The 24,390-nt window shown below is 42.8% G+C and overlaps 1 protein-coding gene and 1 pseudogene across 1 annotated transcript in view; one reads left to right on the forward strand and one right to left on the reverse strand.

Moving 5' to 3' along the window:
- The first annotated feature begins 374 nt into the window (after window positions 1-374).
- RPH3A (rabphilin 3A) overlaps window positions 375-24,390 on the forward strand; it is a 267,775-nt gene continuing 243,759 nt past the window's right edge. The window contains exon 1 of the mRNA XM_077875711.1: window positions 375-398. The gene's annotated coding sequence lies outside the window, so the exon portion shown is untranslated. The remainder of the gene's footprint in view (window positions 399-24,390) is intronic.
- On the reverse strand, window positions 13,577-14,773 carry LOC144299490 (heterogeneous nuclear ribonucleoprotein A1-like; annotated as a pseudogene).

Genomic DNA, 24,390 nt, shown 5'->3' on the forward strand with positions numbered 1-24,390 from the left:
TAGCAAAAGGAGTGACTGCACGGGGAGGGAGGAACGTGCGAGGGGGTCCTGCCGCCCAGAAACCCAGCGGCAGAGACAACTAACTTTTCTTGGCGGACGAGGGAGAGGGGGCCGTGGTCTTCCTAACCCCGGGGCTTGGCTCGGGCCCCCCTGTGACTGCCCCCAGGGCCAAGCTCCCACCTCTAAGGGCAGAGCGCGCGCGCACGTGTGCGTGTGTGTGTGTGTGGGGGGAGGACTTGGTGATCGAGGGTCACGCGCAGGTGGCTTTGCCGCGGTGGTGGCGGCGGTCGCAGAGGCGACACCGCTGGACGCGGCGGCGGAGGGACAGCCGGCCACAGGCGCCGCGGGGCGGGCCAGGTGCGCGCGGGTCTCGCCTCCCCGAGCCGCAGCGCCGCGGGGTAAGGGGGCTCGGGGGGCGGGGGGGCCTCCGGGGCGGGGAGGGCGACGCAGGACTGGGGGCCGGTGCTGGGGGTACGCTAGACGTGGGGGTGGGGCGACCACGGAACCGGACGGCCCGGGGAGGCGCGCGACCCGCGGACGCCCTGGGCTCGGGGGCGGGGCCCTGCGAGCGCGTGCCGGGGGCTCGTCTGCGCGCGGAAAACAGGTGGTCGCCGGTGCTCGCGGCCCTGGGGCGGCGGCCTGTCCCCGACCGCAGCAGCGTCCCTCCTCCCCGGGCTGCCAGGGGGTTAGCACCTCGCTGGGGTGGCCACAGGGCGCTGGATGTGCGCTCGGCGGCGGTCCCAGGGGCTGCGGGACCACCGTGCTGTGCGCCGCCGAGCGCAGGGACCTGGGGCCAGCTGGGGACCCACCAGGGACACTCATGGTTGCTAGGCAGGACTGTGCGCCCAGTGCGGCCAGAGCGGCCAAATTCTTGGGGAGCCAGGAAGTGAGACATTTATATCTATGTAAAATCACCTTTAGATTTTGGCAGTTTACTTAAAAACACTTTTTTTTAAAATAATGAAAAGTTTTGAACGCACATGAAAATAGGGAAATAAGTATAATAAAAAATGTTAATTTTTACAGTACTGTGTGAGTCAAATAAAACATGTTCAATGGCTACCTCCGGCTACTCAGGGCCCTGGTCTAAGCCGGGCCTATTGGAAGTGTGGTCCTGGACGGGCAGCATCAGCACCACTTGGGAGTTGATTAGAAAATGCTGAATCTCAGGCCCCACCCCAGATCTACTGAATTAAACTCTGGATTTTAATGAGATCCCCAGCTGATCCATACACATGCTAAGGTTTGGGAAACCCTGTTCTAGGCCCTTTTGCCTGAACAAGTTTTATCATCCTCTCTCCTTTTTTTTTTTTTTTTTAAAGACTTTATTTATTCCTGAGAGATACAGAGAGAGAGGCAGAGACATAGGCAGAGGGAGAAGCAAGCTCCATGCAGGGTGCCTGATGTGGGACTCCATCCCGGGACTCCAGGTTCATACCCTGAGCCGAAGGCAGATGCTTAACTGCTGAGCCATCCAGGTGTCCCTCCTTTTTTTTTTTTTTTTTTTTTTTTAAGATTTTATTTATTTATTTGACAGTGAGCACACAAGCAGAGGGAGCAGCAGGTAGAGGAAGAAGCAGGCTCCTCGCCAACCAGGAGCAGGACATAGAGCTGGATCCCAGGACTCCCGGACCCCAGGATCATGACCTGAACAGAAGGCAGACACTTAACTGAGCCACCCAGGCACTCCCATCCTCTTTCCTGATTGGTCTTCCTGCCTCCAGGGTCACACACACACACACACACACACTCTCTCTCTCTCTTTTTGATGTACTTGGAGTTCTTACCTTAATATCCTAAGACTCAGATCTGGTCCCAGATAATTTCACAGAGGGAAGAATATTCTTTAGGAAGGCCTGGCTATATTACACAGTAAAATTGACGGTGTTCACAATAGCACCCTGCCTGAACTGTTATCTCTTCTTTATCTTATAGAATTGTTTTGAAGATGAAATGAGTTAGATAATAGCATTTGTATATGTTTTTATTAATCAGGACTCTTTCAATGAAAAGAGATAATTTAAACCAGTTTAGGATAAATCAATAAATACGTATTTTTTCAAGGCTTAGAAAGACTAAGGGAGGATTTCAGGTATGGCTGGATCCAGGGGCTTAGGTAATGTACTTGGAACTTGGTCCTTCTCTTTCAGGAGGCAGTAAGGGCAATGGGTGCTGACTCACCTGGACCAAAAAGGCTGAGATTGGAAGCATGGTGGTTTATTTAAAAAAGAAAAGAAGGAAATAAATTGTTGGCATGGAAGGACCAGATGTCCCTTACTTAGTTGGAAACCATATTTGTTGTCATTCTTAGTGATTTTGTCTGATTGCCCCTACTAGATTTCAAGTTCTTTGAAAGCTATGGCTCTATCTTCCTCATCTTTGTGCCCTCACACAGCAGATGTACTGCATTTCACGTAATGATGCTCAGGAAGTACTGAATCAAATGTAATTGACTCAGTAGAGATTCAGTCTCTGAGACACCAGCCTCAGGCAAGAAATCTCTCTCCCCCTCTGAGTTACTGTGGAAGTTACTGTTGTCAAGCGCCTGTAGTATGAAGAACAACACAGACTCCGATGTTGGATGCCTTTGTTTCTCTCACTGCCACCCCTTGGTTCAAAGTCATTTTGTCCCTTTGCAGGTGCCAAGCAGCTAGGAAAATGGGCCCAGCATGAGACAATTTCAAACCGCGCAGCATTTTATTATGCAAAGGTAACAGGGTTTTCTCAGTGTGACCCCAGCCATAGTGCCTGCCTATGATGGTTACCTCAGAGTCAGGAAAAAAACAGAAGCTTTCAATAGTAAACGTCAATCAAAGGGAGCTGCTGAATCCCCATTTTGATAGGGGCCAAGATTCTTTTGAGAGGCAAAACTAATTTCCAGCAGCTAATAAGAGCCTTAAAAAAGCAAAAACAAAATGTAATAAAAAAGCTCCTCAAACCACCAAAAAAAAAAAAAAAAAAAAAAAAAAAAAAACCGCCCCCAGAAGCAGCCCACCCCATCTTCCCAAACAAAACAAAACAAAACAAAACAAAACAACCACAAATCAAACAAAACCCAACCAAACCAAAACAATAAAAAAAATAGAACACAGATATCTAGGAAGGTCTACAGAAGATTAGAAGTCTTTTAGGGGTACAATGCTTGGAACTGGATTTCTGTTCTTTTAGTCCAGCCTGAATGGGAGAGACAGCAGGGAGCATAAACATAACCTGAGAGGGACTCAGAATTATTTCTCCTATAAATTCTGTCATTAGATATCTTAATGAGTTAAGCTCTTATTAAAAAGAAAAAAGGAAAAAAAAAAAAAAGGCAAACATATAGACCACTCACATTTTAGTCTGAACTGACCACTTGTTGAGAGCTAAGAGTTGCAGACTCAACTGTTCATAGGTTCCAGGCATGACATGTCAACAAGTGAAGTGGGCTGAGCCAGGAAAATAGGAGCATGGTAGGGATATGATGAACTGGAAAACACATGGCCCATCTACAGGGAGCAGCTGCAACTCAGCTCTCAGTAATTGTAGGCTCAGTATTACTGTATTTTTTGGAACAGAAGTTGGAAATCTAAATTTTATGTGAAATCTTCCAATATTTAAAAATATAAAAAAATTTACCTGTCTTACTGCTAGTTTGTAACCTTTGCTCATCACAGACTTACCTTGATAATCTGATCAAAGCTATAGAACCTGGGAAATTTATTTTGTGTACAATTTCATAGAGGGCCTCCATCAATCCTACTGTGTTCCTGTTGGTCAGAACCCAAACCTGCTCTGCAGGTTATACTTACCAAGAGAGGACCTATTGGGCTAGATTTGCCACGATCACGTGTGCAGCACTAATATTGGATAGAGTTTCAGTCATGGTCTCCCTCTCATGTTGTGATTGGTTGCATTTAGCTGGGGCTTTGATTCTGCATCCAATCAGGTGTTGCCAGTAGTTGCAGGGCTGGATATACGCAAGATATGGGCTCCAGCCCCCCATTACTTTCAGAAGACAGTCAACCAGGGGTTACTTTTCTCAGAAGTAGCTGTGGGCACCCAGATCCTTTGAACTTCATTGCTCTCCAAGATGCCTCCTCACTGACATTCCACCCATCCCCCATTCTCTTTGCATTTGGAAAACTCCTTCCAAATCTCCCTTTTCATCTTCTTATATTAAAAAAAAATCCGGTAAAGGAGTTACTTTCAGTTTTTACTATCTCATTAAAAAATTAGTCTATCAAAGTAATGCAAGTACACCGTTGAAAAGTCAGATGATAACATATTTATAACAAAGTACTAGTTTCAAAAAAAAAAAAAATAAAAGTACTAGGTTCCACTTACTCTGCTAGTCCATCTGTAGACACAACTATTTTCAACTCCTTTAGCTGATTCTTAGGGCATTTCCCCACCTTCATATTTCTATTCTTGATTTTGGCCTGTAGTTGTAGTTATTTCATTCACTCTCTCACTCATTAATCAATCAGTTAATTAAACACAAATACAGAGAACATCACTATGGGCTAGGGCCCCCAGCTGCAATAGAGGGATGAGCAAAACCAGATTCAGTCTCTCCTTTATGGAATTCTTCACTAGCAGAGGAGCTGATCTATGATTAATCAAAGAATCACACAATTAAATGTAAAATGGCACCTGCAGTAAGTGAACCCAGGAAAGGCACATTACATGAGGGGGAATTTGACATGGTTGAGGAAATCAGAGAAGGCTTCCCTGAAGAAAGTTGATTGAGCTGAGATCTAAAAAGTGAGCAGATGTAAAAAAAGCCTTGGGAGAGAGGGAAGGGAGGAAAGGAAAAGCATTTCAGGTAGAGGGAATAGCATATGCAAAACTCCATGGAGGGGAGTCTGTATGGTGGATATGAGAAACCATTTCCCCGGCTACTTGGAACTATAATTTCTAAATAAATGAACCTTCCTAGTAGAGACTTGGAAGAGAGACATTGTGGTTAAGACCTGGGCTATGGGTTCAAATCTTCTCTCCCCAACTCATTACCTATTTGCCCTCACACAATACACCTGACTTCTGAGTCTCAGTTTTCTTATGTAAAAAAATGCTGTTCCTAGGCAGTAGAGGATTTGGTGATGATCTTGAAATGACATAATTCTTGTAAAGTTTTGCTAAGTGCCTGTCCCACAATTAGTGGTAAAAAAAATGCTCATTGATATTATCACTATGTCGTTTTTTGTTTATTGTTTTTTTTTATTTTTATTATTATTATTTTTTTGTTTATTGTATAAATATCAGCTGATGGGGGCAAATCTAGGCTGAATCCTGAGGTTCTGAAGGCTAGCAAAGTCTGGGGGACAAACAATGCTTTGGTTTGAGCTGACCATCAGTCTGATGTCTTCAGATCACAGCGGAGAGAGAACACGTGTGTTTTGAAAGTCACCCTGAGCGTGGCGTTTTCCTGGTCTGCAGCCATTAGCCCTGATTACATGAGGTGCTTTAGAGCTGTGTGGACTCTCTCTGTCCCTCCCTTATTAGGATTGTCTGGGCAGGAGGCAGAGAGTGGATGCTTCGGGGGCAGGCATGCCTACAATGCACCTCAAGACTCTGCTGCCACATCCAAGGCTCAGAATCTTGGGAGTCTAGCCTTTGGCCAGAGAATTGTGTTGGTCATTCTCTTTCTGTCTTGCCTGAAATTCTAAAAACCCACTTTATTTTGACCTTGCCCCTGACCTTGTGGATGCCCTGAACCCAGGTGACAGGTTGTTTATGGTTTGCTAACAATGATGATGATGATATAATGTGGCATTAAGGCTGCAAGAAAAAAAAAAAAAGCTGCAAGAAGACTAGTTACCTGAGCAGCCCGGGTGGTTCAGCGGTTTAGCGCCGCCTACAGCTCAGGAAGTGATCCTGGGGACCCGGGATCAAGTCCCACGTCAGCCTCCCTGCATGGAGCCTGCTTCTCCCTTATTATTAAATAAATAAAATCTTAAAAAAAAAAAAAAAAGACTAGTTACCTCTTTTCTCCTTCTTCCCTCTGCCTCTTCCTCTCTGTGCTTCACTGTCTCTGCCAGTTTGTCTTCCTGTATCTGTCTCTGCCTCTATCTCTATTATTATTATTATTTATTTTTATTTTTATTTTCATTTTTATCTCTTCGCCTTGCTTTATGTCTCTTTGCTTCTGTGTCTCAATCTCTAGTCTTTGCTTCTCTTTGCGTATCCTTCCATTTCTCTCTGGATGTAACATTAAATTCTTTCTCTCTTTAAAAAAGATTTTGTTAAAAAAAAAGATTTTGTTTATTTATTTGAGAGAGAGAGAGAGAGAGAGAGTCCACAAGGGGGAGGGGAGGTCAGAGGGAGAAGCAGATTGCCTGCTGAGCGAGCAGGGAGGCTGATGTGGGGCTTAATCCCAGGACTCTGAGATCATGACCTGAGCTGGAACCAAGAGTAGGATGCTGAACTGACTGAGGCTCCCCCACTTCGGGCGCCCCCTCTTCATTAACATTCTGTGATTTTATGGAAATAGCCTAGCCCTCTCAATGAGATCATCTGTGACCAAGGACTTAGCTAACATCATTTTTGTTTTGTGTAGGAAGGCAGTGGGAGGAGTTTGGTGCTCTGCACTTTGATATAGTTTAGTCAAGACAGCCTTTTTATGAGAAAATTTGTGCAAATTGGTTCACGAGGTGTAAGATGTGACTAAAATATTAAATTCCTACACTGTCAAAGCGCTAATGGATTGGGAAGGCAAATTATAGAGGCATGTTCTCCCACAGGAGTTCCACTGACATTTAAAATTAATTTTTCTTAAATCTGTGGCCATCACATTTCACACTGGTTTTGAGGGGGAACATTCCAAACCAAGTTCTTGGTGAGCACCCTAATAGAGGAGAACAGTAGTAATTAAATTAGAAGTGCAAAAATTGTTCTTTGGTTAAGTTTTCTTACCTTGGGGAACATTAGCAAGAGGAAATGTTTTGTAGAGTCTTGACAAAATTAAGATTATGGGCTGTAATGGAAATGAACAGACCTGCAGATAAAATGTTTGGGAAAAAACGCCAACTGTACATGGCTTGGGAAGAGTTTTATGATTTTCCTGCCTCCTTCCCTCCCTTCCTTTTTTTCCTCCCTTTCTCTCCTTTCCATTCCTGTGTCGTATCCCTCCCGCCTGTATTATGCCTGGGTCAGTAGCCTGCTGTGCTTGAAACTGAACTGACATTCAAGATACCTGAGTTCAATCCCAGCCTTGCTGCTCACCAGCTATGTGACCTTGGGAAATTTATTCAGCTTCTCTGGGCTTCAGTGTCCTCTTGTGTTGAATGAGAAGTTTTTGGAGCAGATGACCATGAGTATTTTTTCCAGGTCTAAAATTCTTTGTCACACATGCCAACAAATGTTTAATTTTTAATATGCATTTTTTGCCCTTGTTGTGAAGAGGAAAAATTCATTAAACAATAATAAAAAAATGAACAAATGGGAATTATCTCCAATCCTACCACCCAAAAGAGCACTGTGAACAATTTAATGCATTTCCTTTTAGTTTTTTTTGGTACATAATTTCAATATACGGGTTGTTTATATTATGTGTAGCACTTGGGTATCCTCTTCAGTTAGAATTTTCTCCTTGAGCATGTCCCTCTGTCCTTCTGTATTTATGAACATTTTTAGTGGGTACAGAGTATTTCACTCAGCACCTGGATTTACATTACCATTCCATGGTTGCTAAACATTTTGGCAGCTTTTCTCTTTTATGGCTACTTTACCTGGGGAGACTAAGATTTATCTAAAGCTCCTCTGTATTGTTTTAGAGCTTGAATAGAGAACTAAGGTCCAGCTTCATAGAGACTCCTTTCCATATAGGCCCACTGGCTGAATCTGGACAGCAGATACATTTTGTTCAACCTAAAGAGGGTTTTTAATAATTAATTTTATTTTATTCTCACATTAAAAAAAATCTAATATATCACACAAAAATCCAGATTTCCAGCTTCTTTTAGAAATGTAAAAATTATCCTGAGTAGCAATAGGCAGGTGGTGTTGAGGGGCAATTGCCCCTTCTGGTGGGCATGGTCTCTTTGCTTTCCCCAACCCCCTGAGACCACCTGTGCTTTCCCCAACCCCCTGAGACCACCTCCCCTGTGGGCATTTGAATTTGAGCTCTATGGTGAATTGATTATGTTTGAGCTGAAGCATGGTACCAGTTAGGCACAGGCTGTGATGTGCTGAACTTTTCACTCGCTGAACAGGACCCAGTAAATACATGCTGGGCATTGTGCCATGTCAGGCTGTTTTTACAGGTGCTCTGGGAATTGTGGGGCTGAATTTCTGTGTTCCGCATTGTTTTTGGTGGTTTGTGCTTGGAGAAATGAAATCATTATTTGGATGCTGCCAGGATGCAGGGCCGGATAACTCGGCAAAAACTCCTAACCTGGTTTTGAGAATTTGGGTCTATGATAGACCATCATTTATTTCTTTTTATCTATAGTTTAATGTGTGTGTCTGCTGCTTTCTGAAGTCTTAATTCAGGAGCCTTAGCCAGGCCATCTGCAATCAGACCCCTTTTTGGCACATATTGCAATTGTAATTACATTCTTATTTGTGTGCTTATTTGTGTGTGTCTCCACTGTGGCAGAGATAGTAATGCTCATCAAATATTCCATATACTCTGCTGCATTCCCACCTGCCTTGCAGTGAAGCAGGGCCATGTGATCAGTGCTGGTCCATGAGCTATGAACAGAGGGGTATGTGTGACCTTTAGGTTTAAGTGCAGGAAAGGATGTAAGCCCTCTGTGTGTCTTTCTATGCCGCGTGGAATGTGTTTGTCATGGCGTCATGATCAAAATGTGAAATCAGACTATTATTTTAGCCTGGATTTCGTAGTTACTTGGACTCTATGTGGTGAAGAGTACACTCTTGTGTTAAGGCACTGGGATTTCGGTGTATTTGTTACTGCAGCATAGCCTAGCTTAAGCTGACTGATAGATCCTCTTAGACTTGATGAGTAGGGACTACACATTCATGTCTACAAAAGCTTTCGACAGACAGCCAGTGTTCAATTATAGGATGGATAAAGAAACAAATACAGTGTTTGTTTTTAGACTGTATGTATACCAAGGTCTTTCCTTCTGGGATGGCATGTTAGACTAGAAAGACACCCTCCTGGGGAAGAAAAAGAGAACTAACATTTATCAAGTACCATCTATTTTTGTCAGTTTTGATCCACATTTAAAGATGAGGAAAAAGAGGTCCACACAGATTAGGCAGGTTGCCCAGGGTCCTAAAGCTGTTTAATACATGGTTTTGTCAGAATGTCCCCTATCCATCTTTTCAATTGTCTTTAGGTTTTAGCTTGAATGCCTTCCCTGATCAGCAGGCTAGTCTACTTCTCACTGTTATATGTTCTCCTAGCTCCTGGAACTTCCCTATAGAATACTATTGCTTCCCACTAGACTCTCAGTGCTCTACTCTGAGCATAGGTCCTCTGTCTGTTTTGCTCAGTGCTGTATCTCCAGGACATAGTGTATGCCTGGCAAACTGGAGGTACTAAATAGATGTTTGTTCAATGAATAAAAAGGAGTCAGAAAACATAGATTGTTGTTCTGGTACCACCATTAATCAATTGGGTCTTCTTGGGCAAGTGATTTTACCTCCAGGAAATCTAGTGCTCCCCTTTATATAAAGAAGGTATTTGGCTCTGGTGTTCCACAAATGTTTCATTCTCAAATTACCCTCTTATTCCTTCTCAGGGTCTCATTTTGGGCTACTTTCTCATCCTTTTAATTTCATTCCTATTCCTGGAATAGCTGACAGAGCTGGGATTTGAACCCAGCAGTCTAACTAAATAGTCCATGAGAGAGACACCTGGCTGGCTCAGTTGGTGGAGTGTGCAACTCTTGAGCTTGGGGTTGTGAGTTTGAGCCCCATGTTGGGTGTAGTGATTACTTAAAAAATAAAATCTTAAAAAAAACCCAAACAGTCCATGATTTTTTTTTTAGATTTTATTTATTTATTCATGAGACACACACACACACACACGCACACACACACACACACACGAGAGAGAGAGAGAGAGACAGAGACAGAGACAGAGACAGAGGAGAAGCAGGCTCCATGCAGGAAGCCTGATGTGGGACTCGATCCCGGGACTCCAGAATCACACCCTGGGCCAAAGGCAGATGTCAAACCGCTGAGCCCCTCCAGGGATCCCCAACAGTCCATGATTTTAACTGCTAATTCCACCCATCTACTGCCCCACCTATCCTTCCATTTATCTGGTCGTTATTCATCCATCCACTTGTATGGTCACTCATCCATCCACATATCCTACCATCTATCCAAACATCCCATCCCTCCTTGAATGCATGCATGCATCCGTTTATTCATCTAGGGATTTTCTGTCCAAATACCCATATATTCTTCAAAAGTATTTTGGAGTGAATACTGTATGCTAGGCCCTGTGCTGAGGGTACTCGGTCCAACAGGAACAAAACCAACTGAGTTCCTACCCTCCTGGAGTCTCAGTTCATGAGGTTTCTCCTGTGTTGCTATTAATGTGGGATGTTGAAATAATGCTCAATGTGTGAGCTGGAGCTCTTCAGTTGATTCTATTGTATTTGTTCTTGTATCCTCATGGATAATATAATACTGTGTTGTAATTATTACATGTAAATATATTAGTTAATTAACAAGTGTTTATTGTATGCCAGGCACTATGTTAGGTACACACAAGACCCAACTTGTTCCACAGCTCCAGAGGGTATCACTCACCCTGTTCTATTTGATCCTAGAATTGTATAGAATAGTGGGACCACTGTCTTAAAGGAGTCCACAGCCTAGTATAATGATTAAGAGCTTGGGTTCTGAATCTGGACAGACTGGCTTTGAGTTCCATTTCTGCCACTTATTGACTTTGTAATTTTGTCAAATCACTTCACCTCTCTGTGCTTCAATTTCCTTGCCTGTAAGATAGGGATAATAATAGTTCATAGATTGTTATATGGCAAAGAGTTATTTAATGGAAAAGCTCTCAGAATAGTACCTAGCGTATAGTAAGTGCTCAATAAAAAACTAGTGAGCAACTTAGATATATCTGCACTTTGTGGCTTTCTTTAACAGTTTTTCAGGTGGGGAAACTGAGGAGCATGACCTACCCAAACCTGACATGATCAGCTTAACCCAGTCTATGATAAATTGGTTAGTGACTGTTTATTGATCTAGAGGGTATGTGTTTCACGTAGCAAGGTACTTACCCAAGCTAGCATAAACCAATTTTAATAAACTGTGACCCTATTTTGATGTTTGATTACTCTCAAGCTCTGTCCCTTCCTTCCCCTTTTCCCTTTGCCCCATATCTGGGCAAGCCAGTAAGAAATCCCATGTGCTTCATGCTTTGATGCCATTCCCTAACCACAACAAAATGAAAATCTCATCCCTCTCTTTGGTCAAGACATTCCAGATCAGCTTGAGTGCCTGCCCTATTATCCCCAGAAAATTTCATTATATAAGTAACAAATCTTTACATACCCTTCTCGTGCATGTGTGGTATCATCAATCTTGCCATCCAAACCAACTTTAGGTAGAGCATTGATTCCATTCTCCATGGGAAAACCATAAAATCCTAATGTTAACAGAGTGAATTTGGAGAAACCAAATATAATGGAGATACTAATTGATCTGAAGGAAATGACCCAGAAATTGCACTTCTCTGATGCTACTGGAGAAAGTATATACACCTGTGTGAGAGGAGCAGCTCAATAAACCATGGTACATCCTGGCATGGGCTACCTGACAGTCATTAAAAAAATTAAGTAGGGTGGTTGTGTACAGAGAAGGGTAGATTCCCTCCAAACATGTCATTGAGTGAGAAAAACAAGATGAAGACGATGTTAAGTATGTCTATGTTCTTTTTAGAATTAATTTTTGATGTGATGTGAGGTAGGGAGGAATCATGGTGTTTCTTTTTTTGTCTGTATGACTGTCCAATTGATTCAGCATCATTTGTTCAAACGATCCTTTTGTACAACAGCAATGCCTTTATTATAAATAAAATGACTGTCTGTGTGTGGTTCAGCTCCAGGACTGTATCTTGTGCCATTCATCTATCATGGGCCAAGGCCAACACCACAAAATCTTAACAATTATAGCTCTAAGGAAGACTTGAAATCTGGTGGTGTAATTGTTTTCTCTTCCTCCTTGTCTTTCGTCTATATTGCTTGATTTTTGTTAGGTTTTTTGCATTTCCATATAAGTTTTAGAATCAGCTTATATATTTCAATTAAAAAAGATTGATTTTGGGCAGCCCCAGTGGCGCAGCGGTTTAGCACCGCCTGCATCCCAGGGCGTGATCCTGGAGACCCTGGATTGAGTCCCACGTCAGGCTCTCTGTATGATGCCTGCTTCTCCCTCTGCCTGTGTCTCTGCCTCTCTCTCTGGCTCTATGAATAAATAAATAAAAATCTTAAAAAAAAAAGGTTGATTTTAGCAGATTTTGATTGGGATTCCAGTGAATCCATAGATCATTTTGGGGATAACTAAAATCTCAGGAATCTATTGACGTGGGAAATCCTCCATTTATGTGAATATATTTTATTTATTTATTTGAGAGAGAGAGAGAGAGAGCACAAGGTGGGGAGGGGTGGGAAAAGGAGAAGCAGACTCCCTGATGAACAGGGAGCCTAATGCAGGGCTCCATCCCAGGACCCTGGGATCATCACCTGAGCCAAAAGCAGATGCTTAACCTACTGAGCCAACCAGGCCACCCGTGTGTGATATTCTTTAACCTTTGTCCACAGTGTTTGTAGTTCTTAGCGTAGAAATCTTACTTATCTTTTGTTAAATTTGTCCTCAGATGTAAAATATTTTTTGATTGTATGATAAATGACATTTTGTTTTATTATTTATTATTTATTTTAAAGTAGACCCCACACTCAATTTGGGGCTTAAACTCATGACTCTAAGATCAAGAGCTGCATGCTCTACCAGCTGAGCCAGCCAGGGACCCCAATGATATTGCCTTTTAAATTTCCTTTTTCTCTTGTTTGTTGCTAACGTAGGGTAGCATGTATGTGGTAGGATGCCATTTATGTTAAGTCTCCCTACCCAAACTTCTTCTGTAATTTTCTTTCTGTGTAATTTGTCTATCTGTGTAAATTCAAAGGAAAAAGCCTGAAACTGAACATAATAGTAACTTCTGTGGGGGGAGAGGGACTTGGATTCTTGGGGAAAGGTTGTGTTCAAGAGGGATGTTAGCCTTATCTGTCATGTTTCATGTTTTAATTCTTATATAAAAGGGAATGTTTTAAAAAATATTTTGTTTATTTATTCATAAGAGACACACAGAGAGAAGCAGAGACACGGGCAGAGGGAGAAGCAGGCTCCCTGCGGGAAGCCCAATGTGGAACACAATTCCAGGACTCCAGGATCATGATCCAAGCCAAAGGCAGATGCTCAGCCACTGTACCACCCCAGATGCCCCAAAAGGGAATGGTTTTTTTTTTTTAAAGACACATTTATTCAGCGTCATGATCAGACCATTACATTTAGCAATCAACAGCATGGGTGCAAAAAAAAAATCTACATTAAAATCCTTTGTTGGAATGGTTTACACTTTCCACAGAACAGAAACTAAAATAACCTGTTATACAATTAGTCACAAATACAGTCTCGAGTTTTTTGCCCATACACATGAGTATTGTCTAAAACACATCTTCTTTGTAGCAGCTAGGCCCTGCCACCACTGTGCTTGGCTGAGTTCACAAATCTGTTGTAACCTGTAGCTTCCTGTCACTTCTCTGGCTCTCCTCTCCTGCTAAGCTTTGTTTCCTGGCAGTAATTAAAACCTTCTGACACTGCCATAGCTGCTGCTGCTGCTGGAACTGCCATAGCCACCTTGGTTTCGTGGTTTGGCAAAGTATTGGCCTCCACCACCATAGGGGCCAGAGCTTCTGCCTCCAAAATTTCCTCCTTTCATGGGTCCAAAATTTGAGGATTGATTGTTGTAATTGCCAAAATCGTTATAGCTTCTGCCACTTCCAAAGTTGCTTCCATCATTACCGAGTCCGTTGTAGCCATCCCCACTGCCACCGTATCCACCACCACCTCGACTGCCACCGAAGCCACCTTGACCACTGAAGTTCCCTCCATGACCAAAGTTGTCATTCCCACCAAAACCACCTCCACGACCACCACCAAAGTTTCCAGAACCACTTCGGCCTCTTTGGCTGGATGAAGCACTAGCCATCTCTTACTTCCATAGGGCTTTCCTTACTTCACAGTTGTGGCCATTCACAGGATGGTATTTTTGAATGACAATCTTGTCTACAGAGTCATGGTCGTCAAAGGTCACAAAAGCAAAACCTCTCTTTTTGCCACTGCCTCGGTCAGTCATGATCTCAATCACTTCAATTTTCCCATACTGTTCAAAATAATCTCTTAGATGATGTTCTTCAGTGTCTTCTTTAATGCCACCAACAAAAATCTTTTTCACAGTTAAGTGGGCACCGGGTCTTTGAGAATCTTCTAGGGAGACAGCCCTCTTTGGTTCCATGACTCTTCCGTCCACCTTGTGCGGCCCAGTGTTCCTGGCCGCGTCCACCTCCTCCTGGGTGGTGTATGTGACGAACCCAAGGCCTCTGGAGTGCTTGGTGTTGGGGTCTCTCATTACCACACAGTCCGGAAGCACCCCCCATTGCTCAAAATGGCTCCTCAGACTCTCATCGGTTGTTTGGAAGCCCAAACCTCCGATGAAGAGCTTCCACAGCTGCTCGGGCTCTTTGGGAGACTCTGACTTAGACATGACGGCAGTGGGAGGGGAGACTTTAACGATGTTTACTCGGCGGCGTCCAGGGGCAGAAACCCAAAAGGGAATGTTTTAATGTCTTCCTTGTGTAATTAAAAATCTATTAAAAGAAGAGAAAAAACAAATGATTCCTCCTTCCCTAGCCTGGTGGGGAGTATGTGTGTGATTGATGAATTGGTAGAGCCCCAGGACTCCCTCCCACCTGTGTCAGGAAGGTACCTGGATTGAAATTGTAATTAAAAGCACAAAAGTCTGATCAATTGGGTTGACCTCTGCAGAGAGATGGTGTTAATTGAGAATCTGTAGAAGCAAGTCCAGGGAGGCCAGACTGATCAGCGTGTGTGACCAGAATTGTTTAAAAAAGAGAGTTCCTAGACCTACAAGCAAGAGAACCTGCCCGTGCATCAGATAAATTCCTAGAATCGAGGGGCTCAATATTATGATCACCCAACTGACTCTTTGATTTCAGGACAACCTATAATGTCTGTCTTCAGCTGGGTCCCCCCAGAAGAGGACCAGAGACAAGGGTCTAAGGACTTCATCTGGCTGGTGATTCCATGAAGCACTCATCGAGGGATAAGTGAGAGAGAGAAGAGCAGTAAGCTGTAATGTTTTGCTGAGGGCCAGCTAGGCTCAGTTTTGCTTGGGACCCTGGGAGGCTGTGAAACACATGCTTCCAAGTTGCTCATGGTATACAAAGTTGTGTGGTTGAGGAAGCACTTATCCCTCACTCACACTAGCCATTGGTTGAGGCTTCTCCTGCGTTGTCTCACTGACTCTTCTGACCTGCTCTGTATTCTGGATTAACCTGATCTGGCAACCAGACAAAGTCCTGGCAAAGAATCACAGGTACTTATATAAGTTACCAATTCAGGGATGGTGGAAGGGATAGCAGTAATGTACAGTATGACTTCTTGTGTAATTTGTAACAAGCAGAAATGTGCTTGGTAGAGATGATAAATTTATTCCCCTGAGCTCTTCTGGTTCTCACCAGTAGTCAATAAATTGGCAGTCTGATTTATGCATTGCTCTCTTGTGAGGTAAGCTGGTAGGAGTCAAGAGAGATGGCCCCTTTGTGGGAGTACTTGGCAAAATGGAATTTCTTAGACCAAGTTTGAAAGCTGAAAAGTGAAAAGTTGCACGAGGGAGGGGCCATGAATAAGTGAAGTGGGCAGGAGGAGGGGGACAATGCATAGGAAGTGCTTGGCATGGTGCTTTGCATGTAGTTAATGCTCAATAAATGTTACGTACAGAACAGCAGGCACCAGTAACTATTTTAAGGGAAACCAAACCCTTGGAAAGGAGCCGAGTGTAACTAAATGCAAAGGTGCCAAAAAAATTCAAAACTAACCAGAAGGAGGTTATGAAAGAAATCTCCATACCTAACGCTAGCCTCTTGTGTAGACTTTGTAATTAGGATGACAGGCATTTTCTATTAATTGCACTGATAGTGACTTCTTAGGGGTGAGGTTAATTGGTAATGTGGGTGTGTAACGTCTTCCCCTCAGATATTTTAGATGCCAGTAATTAACCTCTTTGTTCCAGGGGGCAGCCATTCATCATTTGTCTTCTTGTTGTTCGGCTGTCAGCTCTTTCACATTGCCTGCTGCATTGGCTTTGACACATTAGCAGGGCTGTCATGGAGGAATACAAAAGGGAGTCATAGGGTCCTGGTAGCAAGACAAAGTGGACTTTCTATTCCTGTGGCCCAGATGAGAGCTACTTATCCAGCAGTTGCCATGAGGTCTAGTGCTGGGCGCTTATAACCTTACAAGGGTCAATGGGAATATCTGTACCTAAAAGAGAATTATGGCTTCTGAAATATGAAAAGAAAACCATGCAATTAAAATATTTTTTAAAAGATAGATTTATTTATTTATTTATTTATTTATTTATTTATTTATTTATTTATGATAGACAGAGAGAGAGAGAGAGGCAGAGACACAGGAGGAGGGAGAAGCAGGCTCCATGCAGGAGCCCGATGTGGGACTCGATCCCAGGTCTCCAGGATCACGCCCTGGGCCAAAGGCAGGCGCGAAACTGCTGAGCCACTGGGGCTGCCCCAATTAAAATATTTTTAAATTTTATTTTTTTTAGCTTTATGGAGGTATGATTGACAAGTTAAAATTATATATATTTAGGTTGTTCAGCATGAATTTTTCAAAAGGTGTACAATGTAATGATTTAATATGTGTATACATTGTGACATGATTACCAAAACCAAGTTAATTAACACATCTGTGACCTCATATAGGTACCATTTGTGTGTGTGTGTGTGTGTGTGTGTGTGTGAGCATGTGGTGAGAACAGTTTAGATTTACTCTCTTAGCAGATTTCAAGTATACAGTACAGTATTATTAGCTATAATCACCCTCTTGTACATTACGTCTTCAGAATTTACTCATTTTTCTAACTGAAACTTTATATCCTTTGACTAATATCTTTTCAATTCCCCCTGGAAATCACCTATCTACTCTCTTTTTCTGTGAGTTTGACTTTATGTAATTGAGATTGATTCATGTTTCATTTCATGAAGCACTGTGCACATTATAACAGTCAGTGATTATGACAGTGATTATGTCAGCCAGTCAATGGCAACTCAACTTATGGTTCTTTCTTTTTCTTTTTTTTAAAAAAGATTTTATTTATTTATTCATGAGAGAGAGAGAGAGAGAAAGAGAGAGAGGCAGAGACACAGGCAGAGGGAGAAGCAGGCTCCATGGAGGGATCTCCGTCTCCAGGATCACACCCTGGGCTGAAGGCAGCACTAAACGGCTGAGCCACCGGGCTGCCTTATGGTTCTTTATATATTATATTTTACATAGTATGTTTTAATATTTTTATATTTGAGGTGAGGGCATGTATTGTCAAGCTGTACAGGGTTTAAATGTGACCCTTCCCTGTGTACAGCTTGCTGATCAAAATTTGGTTTGTAGGAATTTGATTTACAAATGAATGGACTATTTAGAGCTTGGGATATCATGGCAACCTGCTCACCTGGTTTTTTGGGTATTTTTTAGAACTTAAAGGTTTTATTTTATTTTATTTTTTTATTTTTTATTTTTTTATAAATAAAATCTTTTTTTAAATTTTTATTTATTTATGATAGTCACAGAGAGAGAGAGAGAGAGAGAGAGAGAGAGGCAGAGACATAGGCAGAGGGAGAAGCAGGCTCCATGCACCAGGAGCCCGACCTGGGATTCGATCCCGGGTCTCCAGGATCACACCCTGGGCCAAAGGCAGGCGCCAAACCACTTCGCCACCCAGGGGTCCCGAACTTAAAGGTTTTAATTGCAAAAGTAAATTTATTCTTGTTGGAAATGCATAATAAATACAATCAGGTATAAAGAAAACTATTAGTAATGTCCCGTCATCCTTCCCTGCCTCCTTCTGGTATGTTTTGAAAATTTAAATGCAGCGTTTCCAAACTTTCCTAGGAGTTGGGGAGATTTGGGATTTACCTGCCCTGTTCCTGCCCCCTGCAGAGTGGCCAACAGTCAGGCACACCCTGTCTGCCATTAAAAGGGAAAACTTGTTCTCTTTACTCACACTTCTGACACCAGATGTGTGGATTACATCTTACATTACATCCTTACATCAAGCAGTTCTCCAGCTCCCTGGATACCATCTGGGCTCCTACAATTCAATTCTGACACTAGTTAACAGACCCCATAGGTTAAGGGCTCAGTCCCACTGACTGCTTTGCCTTTGATTCAGATGCTAATTGCAAATTCCATGTTGTGACCTGTGCTTCTGACCAACTGACTGTAGTTCCCACAACAGCCTCCTCTGGGCTTGATAATTTGCTATAATGGTTCACAGAATGCAGGAGATGCTTTACTTATGTTTACTGGTTTATTATAAAGGATATTATAAAAGCTATGGATGACAGCCAGTTGAAGAGGCACATATGGTGAGATATCTAAGTGCAGGAGCTTTTGTCTCTGTGGAGTTGGGGTGTTCCACCCTCCTGGCAAATGGATGTGTTCACCAACCTAGAAGCTCTCTAAACCCTGCTGTTGAAGGTTTTTATGGAGAGTCCATTAAATAGACACAATTGATGAAATCATTGGCCATTGCAGTTAACTCAGTCCTAGCACCCTCATCTCCCTAGAGGTTGGGAAGGGAGTCAAGGGCTGAAAGTTCCATCCCTCTAATCATGCCAAGGTCTTTCGAGTGACCAGCTCCCAGTCATCTCATTTACGTACAAAAAGACATTCATCATTGTAAAGATTTCAAGGGTCTTAGAAGCTCCTGTGTCAGGAACAGGAGACAAAGCCCAAATATAACAAAAGATACTCCTGGCATCCCCATCACTCAGGAAATCTGAAGGGTTTTAAGAGTTCAGTGTCAGGAACTGGGGCCCAAGACCAAATATCTATGTCTTATTATGTCACAGCCACCAACTATCCCAGTGACTTTAGGTAAATGGCTTGAACCCTCTGAGCATCAGCCTCTGGTGTGCACCATGGGATGACAACAGTACCTGCCTCCTGGATTGCTGTAAGGACTGAGTGAGTTAATGTGCATGGAAGATTCAGCACCATATGTAGTGCCTGGTGTAGGGACTAATGACAGGCTGCCCCAAGATGAGCCCCTTTGCATGAACATTATTTTGAGTTAAAAGCAATCAAAACCCACAAGATTCAGAAAAACCTCTTTACCTTTCTCTCAACTGCCTGCTTGCACCAGGAAGAGAGCTATTTACAGAGATTCCTCTTATCTCAGACACTTATCTGCATAATAGGCCAAGCTTTATCTCCTTTCACCTTCCTTCTAATGGTCCATTTCCCCTTTGTATCTTCAGATTCCTACTCCTCTCCTTAGCTCACGAAGCATCATGTTGCCTCACTATCTTTGGAATTTCCATGTCTGTGTGGATTCCTTGAATGTATGCTATTAAATTTGATTTTCTCCTGTTAATCTACCTCACGTCAATTTGATTCTTAGTCCAGCTGGAAGGACCTTGAAGTGCATAGAAAATTCTTTCTTCCCAACACTGGTATGGCATATATACTCCAATAAGTGCACTCTTTCTGAACCCTGAACCCTCAGTCTGGGCAAGATTGCATAACACATATTCTGAATCACAGTGGTGCAAAATTTCCAGTGTTTGAGCATTTAGGGCACTCCCTGGGGGTATAATTAGAATCAGATTTTGGGAAAGGTTGATTCACTCAATCATCTGTTTTTTTCCTCTTAATTTAAATACAGAGTATACTGCAAGTCCCTCTCCCCAGGTGAGCTGAAGAATTAATGCCAGCTCTGATAATCCTGCCTGGCTTCAAAATGGTTCATTATTACTGATAGCAACAACTACCATTTATTTAGTGCTCCCTCTGTGCCAGGCTCTACTCTAAGTCCTTTTCTAGTTTAGGGTGTTCTCAGGGACTCTGAGTCACATTCTTGCCTCCTTCAAGCAGTGTGTCTTCTGAGCCTTGGTTTCCTCATCTATAAAATGGGACAAGATTAGCTGCCCTGTCAACAGGGTTGCTTGCAGATTAAATGCACAATAAATGCAAAGTTCTAAGCCTGAAGCTGGGCAGTCCATAAGCACTTGATAAATGTTAACATTATTATCATTGTGTTCCTTAATCCTTATGGCAACCCTTTGAAGTAAGTATGAAAAATATTTGGCTCATTTCATACAGCAGAACTCTAAAAACAGGCGCCTTCAGTATTTCATTCCATATCCCTTTATAATCTTTTTCACAGTATATTTGGGGTTGGGGATGTAAATTAGCTCCTTATCAACAGGAAAGTGGGTATATACATTAGATTCATACCACTGAAAATGAATGAGCTAGAGCTCTGAATCAACAGGGGTGAGTCCTCTAAAAAACAACGTCAAGAGCAATAAAAGAAAGTTGCACAAAAATGCACACAGTACATTATTTACATAAAGTTTAAAAATATGCAAAGCAGGGTGCCTGGGTGGCTCAATGAGTTAAGCACCTGACTCTTGATTTTGGCTCAGGTCATGATCTTGGGGTCAAGGTCGTGGGATTGAGCCCCACATCAAGCTCTGTGCTCAGTGGGGAGTCTGCTGGAAATTCTTTTTCCCTCTCCCTCTGCCTTTCTCCCTGCTTGTGCACACATGCTCTCTTTCTCAAATAAATCTTTAAAAAATATGCAAAGCAATTATATCATATTAGGGATACATATTACACAAGTAGGAAGTAGAAGTACAAAGACATGCCTAGGACTGCAAACAACAAATTCAGAGTGTTTGTACATTGCACTCCTTCTGTGGAGACAGTGGTGGTACGGTTGTGGAGGGGCACATGAGAGTCTTTAGATATTTTGGGAATGTTTATTTCTTAATCTGGGGGCGTTTATTCTTTATGCCTTTCAAAATATGCTTCAAGTAGGTAATAATAATTTTTAAAATTGTACGCTGGCCATGGGTAGGGGACTTGGGGGGCTCCCTCTGTATTCTTGAGCTTCCTTGTCCCAAACCAGGTTCTTTAACCTTCCTGAGCCCACACTTTCTCTGCAACCACCTCCATTTCTTCTATTGTGCCTTGTTAACAAAGACCCCAGCCCATCTGGCTCAAAACAGAGTTTCTAGTTGGCCAGGGTCTCAATTTGCATAAAGGAGCTCTTCTTTCTCCACCAGTGTTTTATTATTTTTTAAAAAATATTTTCTTTATTTACTTAAGAGAAAGTAAGCGAGAGAGAAACATAAATGGGGGGAAGGGCAAAGAGAGAGAAAGAAGCAGGCTCCCTGCTCACCAGGGAGCCAACATGCAACTTGATCCCAGGACCCTGAGATCATGACCTGAGCGGAAGGCAGACATCCAACCAACTGAGCCACCCAGGCACTCCTCCACCAGTTTTTAAATTACCTTTTACCTGCCTGGCTTCATGACCCACCCACCTCCAAACACTCCTCGGCATCCAACTGGCTCTTTTATTCCATTAGGTTGGAGGGGGCAGGAGGAGAGAGGCATTCTCATTACCACAGAAATGGGGCCAGCCTTACTAGGGGCAGGGCTTACAGGAGTCAACAGGCATATGATGGGGTTCCCCTACTCCAATCCCAAGATATTTATAAAAGTGAAGTTTGATTAAAATGAGTAGCAAAAGGATTTTTTTTAAGGGAAAAGGGGATATTACATAGTCCTCCCCCCACTCCCTCCAGCATGCTGCCTAGTAGTGTGTGTGTTGGTTTGTGGAAGACAGGAGCCACATTTGCCAGGCAATCAGCTCTGGTCTTCTTGCAACAGCTGACTTTTTTTTTTTATCTGGGAATAGGGTCAAGATAGGAGGAATTCTAAATAAGTATATTTTCCAGGTGACTGAAACATATCCCCTGGAGATAATCTATATTTATATGCAGAACATGAAGTTCAGAGAGGTTAAGTAATTTTAATTTTCCCAAGGGTCCACAGCAGGTAATGTGCCACAGCTGATAACCTGGAACCTTGATCTGTTCCAAGTTAGGGATTGTGTGCTTCACTCTTTGTTAGTGTGTTGATAAAACTTCTATTTTACTGGGCAGCCTGGGTGGTTCGGTGGTTTAGCACCTGCCTTTGGTCCAGGGCCTGATCCTGGAGACCCAGGATCGAGTCCCACGTCGGGTTCCCTGCATGGAGCCTGCTTCTCCCTCTGCCTCTCTCTCTCTCTCTGTGTCTCTCATGAATAAATAAATAAAATCTTTAAAAAAAAACAACACTTCTATTTTACTAAGGGTGATTTTAATGGGAGTCATTCCAAGAATCACCCCGTTTAAATTGTTTTCCTTTTTTTTTTTTTTTAAGATTTTATTTATTTATTTATTCATGAGAGAGAGAGAGGCAGAGACACAGGCAGAGACAGAAGCAGGCTCCATGCAGGGAGCCCAACGTGGGACTCAATCCTGGGTCTCCAGGATCACACCCTGGGCTGTAGGTGGCGCTAAACCGCTCAACCACCCGGGCTGCTCTGTTTTACTTTCTAAAAAAGGACACAGAAACAATTTAACTTTTTTTCCATATTGTAAAAGTCAGCTGTCCACACATTCTGCAGGTATGCTCTCACCTGTAATTAAGGGGAAAGAGGGAAAGGAAACTAACATATATTTGACTATCAGATGCCAGGCATCTCCAGGACACCTAACAGATTCTTATTTATTTTCCCTATTCTCTGTTATTATTCCCATTTTACAGATGGAGAAACTGTGGCTTGGTGTATTAGTTATCTATTGCAGCCTAGCAGATTAACCAAAATGTAGCAGCCTGAACCAGCAAATGTTAATGATCGTTCATAGTTTCTGAGGGTCATTCTTTCAGGAGCAGCTTGGCTGGGTGGTTCTGGCTGAGGATTTAAAAAAAAATTTTTTTTATTTATTTATTCATAGACACAGAGAGAGAGAGAGGCAGAGACATAGGCAGAGGGAGAAGCAGGCTCCATGCAGGGAGCCCGATGTGGGACTCGATCCCGGGTGTCCAGGATCACACCCCAGGCTGCAGGCGGCGCCAAATCGCTGCACCACCGGGGCTGCCCTGGCTGAGGATTTATCATGAGTTTGAAGTCAGAATGGGGCAGGGGCTGCAGTCATCTGAAGGCTTGACCTTGGCTGGAGATTTCACTTTCACGATGGTACACTCACATGCTTGTTGGCTGGAGGCCTCAGTTCTTTTCTTCATGAAACTTTCCATAGAGCTGTGTGACCTCACACGATGGCAGCTGGCCTCCCCCTGAGTGGTCCAGGAGAGACAAGACAGAAGCCATAAGGCCTTTTATGACCTGGTCTCCGAAGCTGTACAATGTCAATTCTGCTTTATTCCATTTGTTGGGCAAGGGTGGGGTGGGGAGGAAATAGCTTCACCTCTTGTAAAGGGGATTATTGGTGAATCAGTGAACATATTTTAAAGCCAGCACACTCAGAGAAGTGTGATGACCTGCTAAAGGTGATACAGCTTATAAGTGGTGGAGATCAGGTTCAACTGTGAGCCTAGGGGGCTCCACATGCTTCTCTTTTCACTATACTATGATTTCTCCCTGTAACTTTTAGTGTGAATTGTGTGTAAACCAAGAGTCAGTAGGCTCTGAGTGAATTTGCAGTTTCTCCTTTAACGGGTAGCATTTATAACATTTTGGAGTGCTCAAAGAGCTTTCTTATTCTCTTTCTGATTCCTCATGCTCTCTCAGGTTTTTGAGGTTGTTGGGTAATTTTTGGATGAAATAATAATAAGGGTCTATTTATTTATCCATTGTATAATTCTTCATTTTTCAAAGCTAATTTATATGCAGCATATCACCTGATTTTCCCTAAAACCTTGTTATTAAAGTGGGGGCAAGTGAACTAATCTCCTGGATGAGCTAGGTGCTGAGCTATCACTTATTTATGTATCTTCCTTCTTTGAGTATTTGTATAGCACTGGCTCCTTCTCCTCCATTGGCTACTCTTCTGCCTCCTATTGAGAGCTTGTGGTCTTGGAGTTATAGGGGAGAAAAATCTTTTCATCCACGCTCTTAGATTCTATCCCTGAGGACTGTGAATTAAACTGACAAAAGACAAATGCACAGGAGAAAAGGCATACAAATTTTATTCATATTAGTATTTTTATGTGCACAGGGTTTCATAGAAAGGAAGTGAAAACCCAGAGAAGAGATTAGATTGGTGACTTGTTTTAACAAAGGGTGATAAACTGGGGAGAAGT

The sequence above is a fragment of the Canis aureus genome, chromosome 27 (genome assembly GCF_053574225.1).
Source record: "Canis aureus isolate CA01 chromosome 27, VMU_Caureus_v.1.0, whole genome shotgun sequence".
NCBI classification, from domain to species: Eukaryota; Metazoa; Chordata; class Mammalia; order Carnivora; family Canidae; genus Canis; species Canis aureus.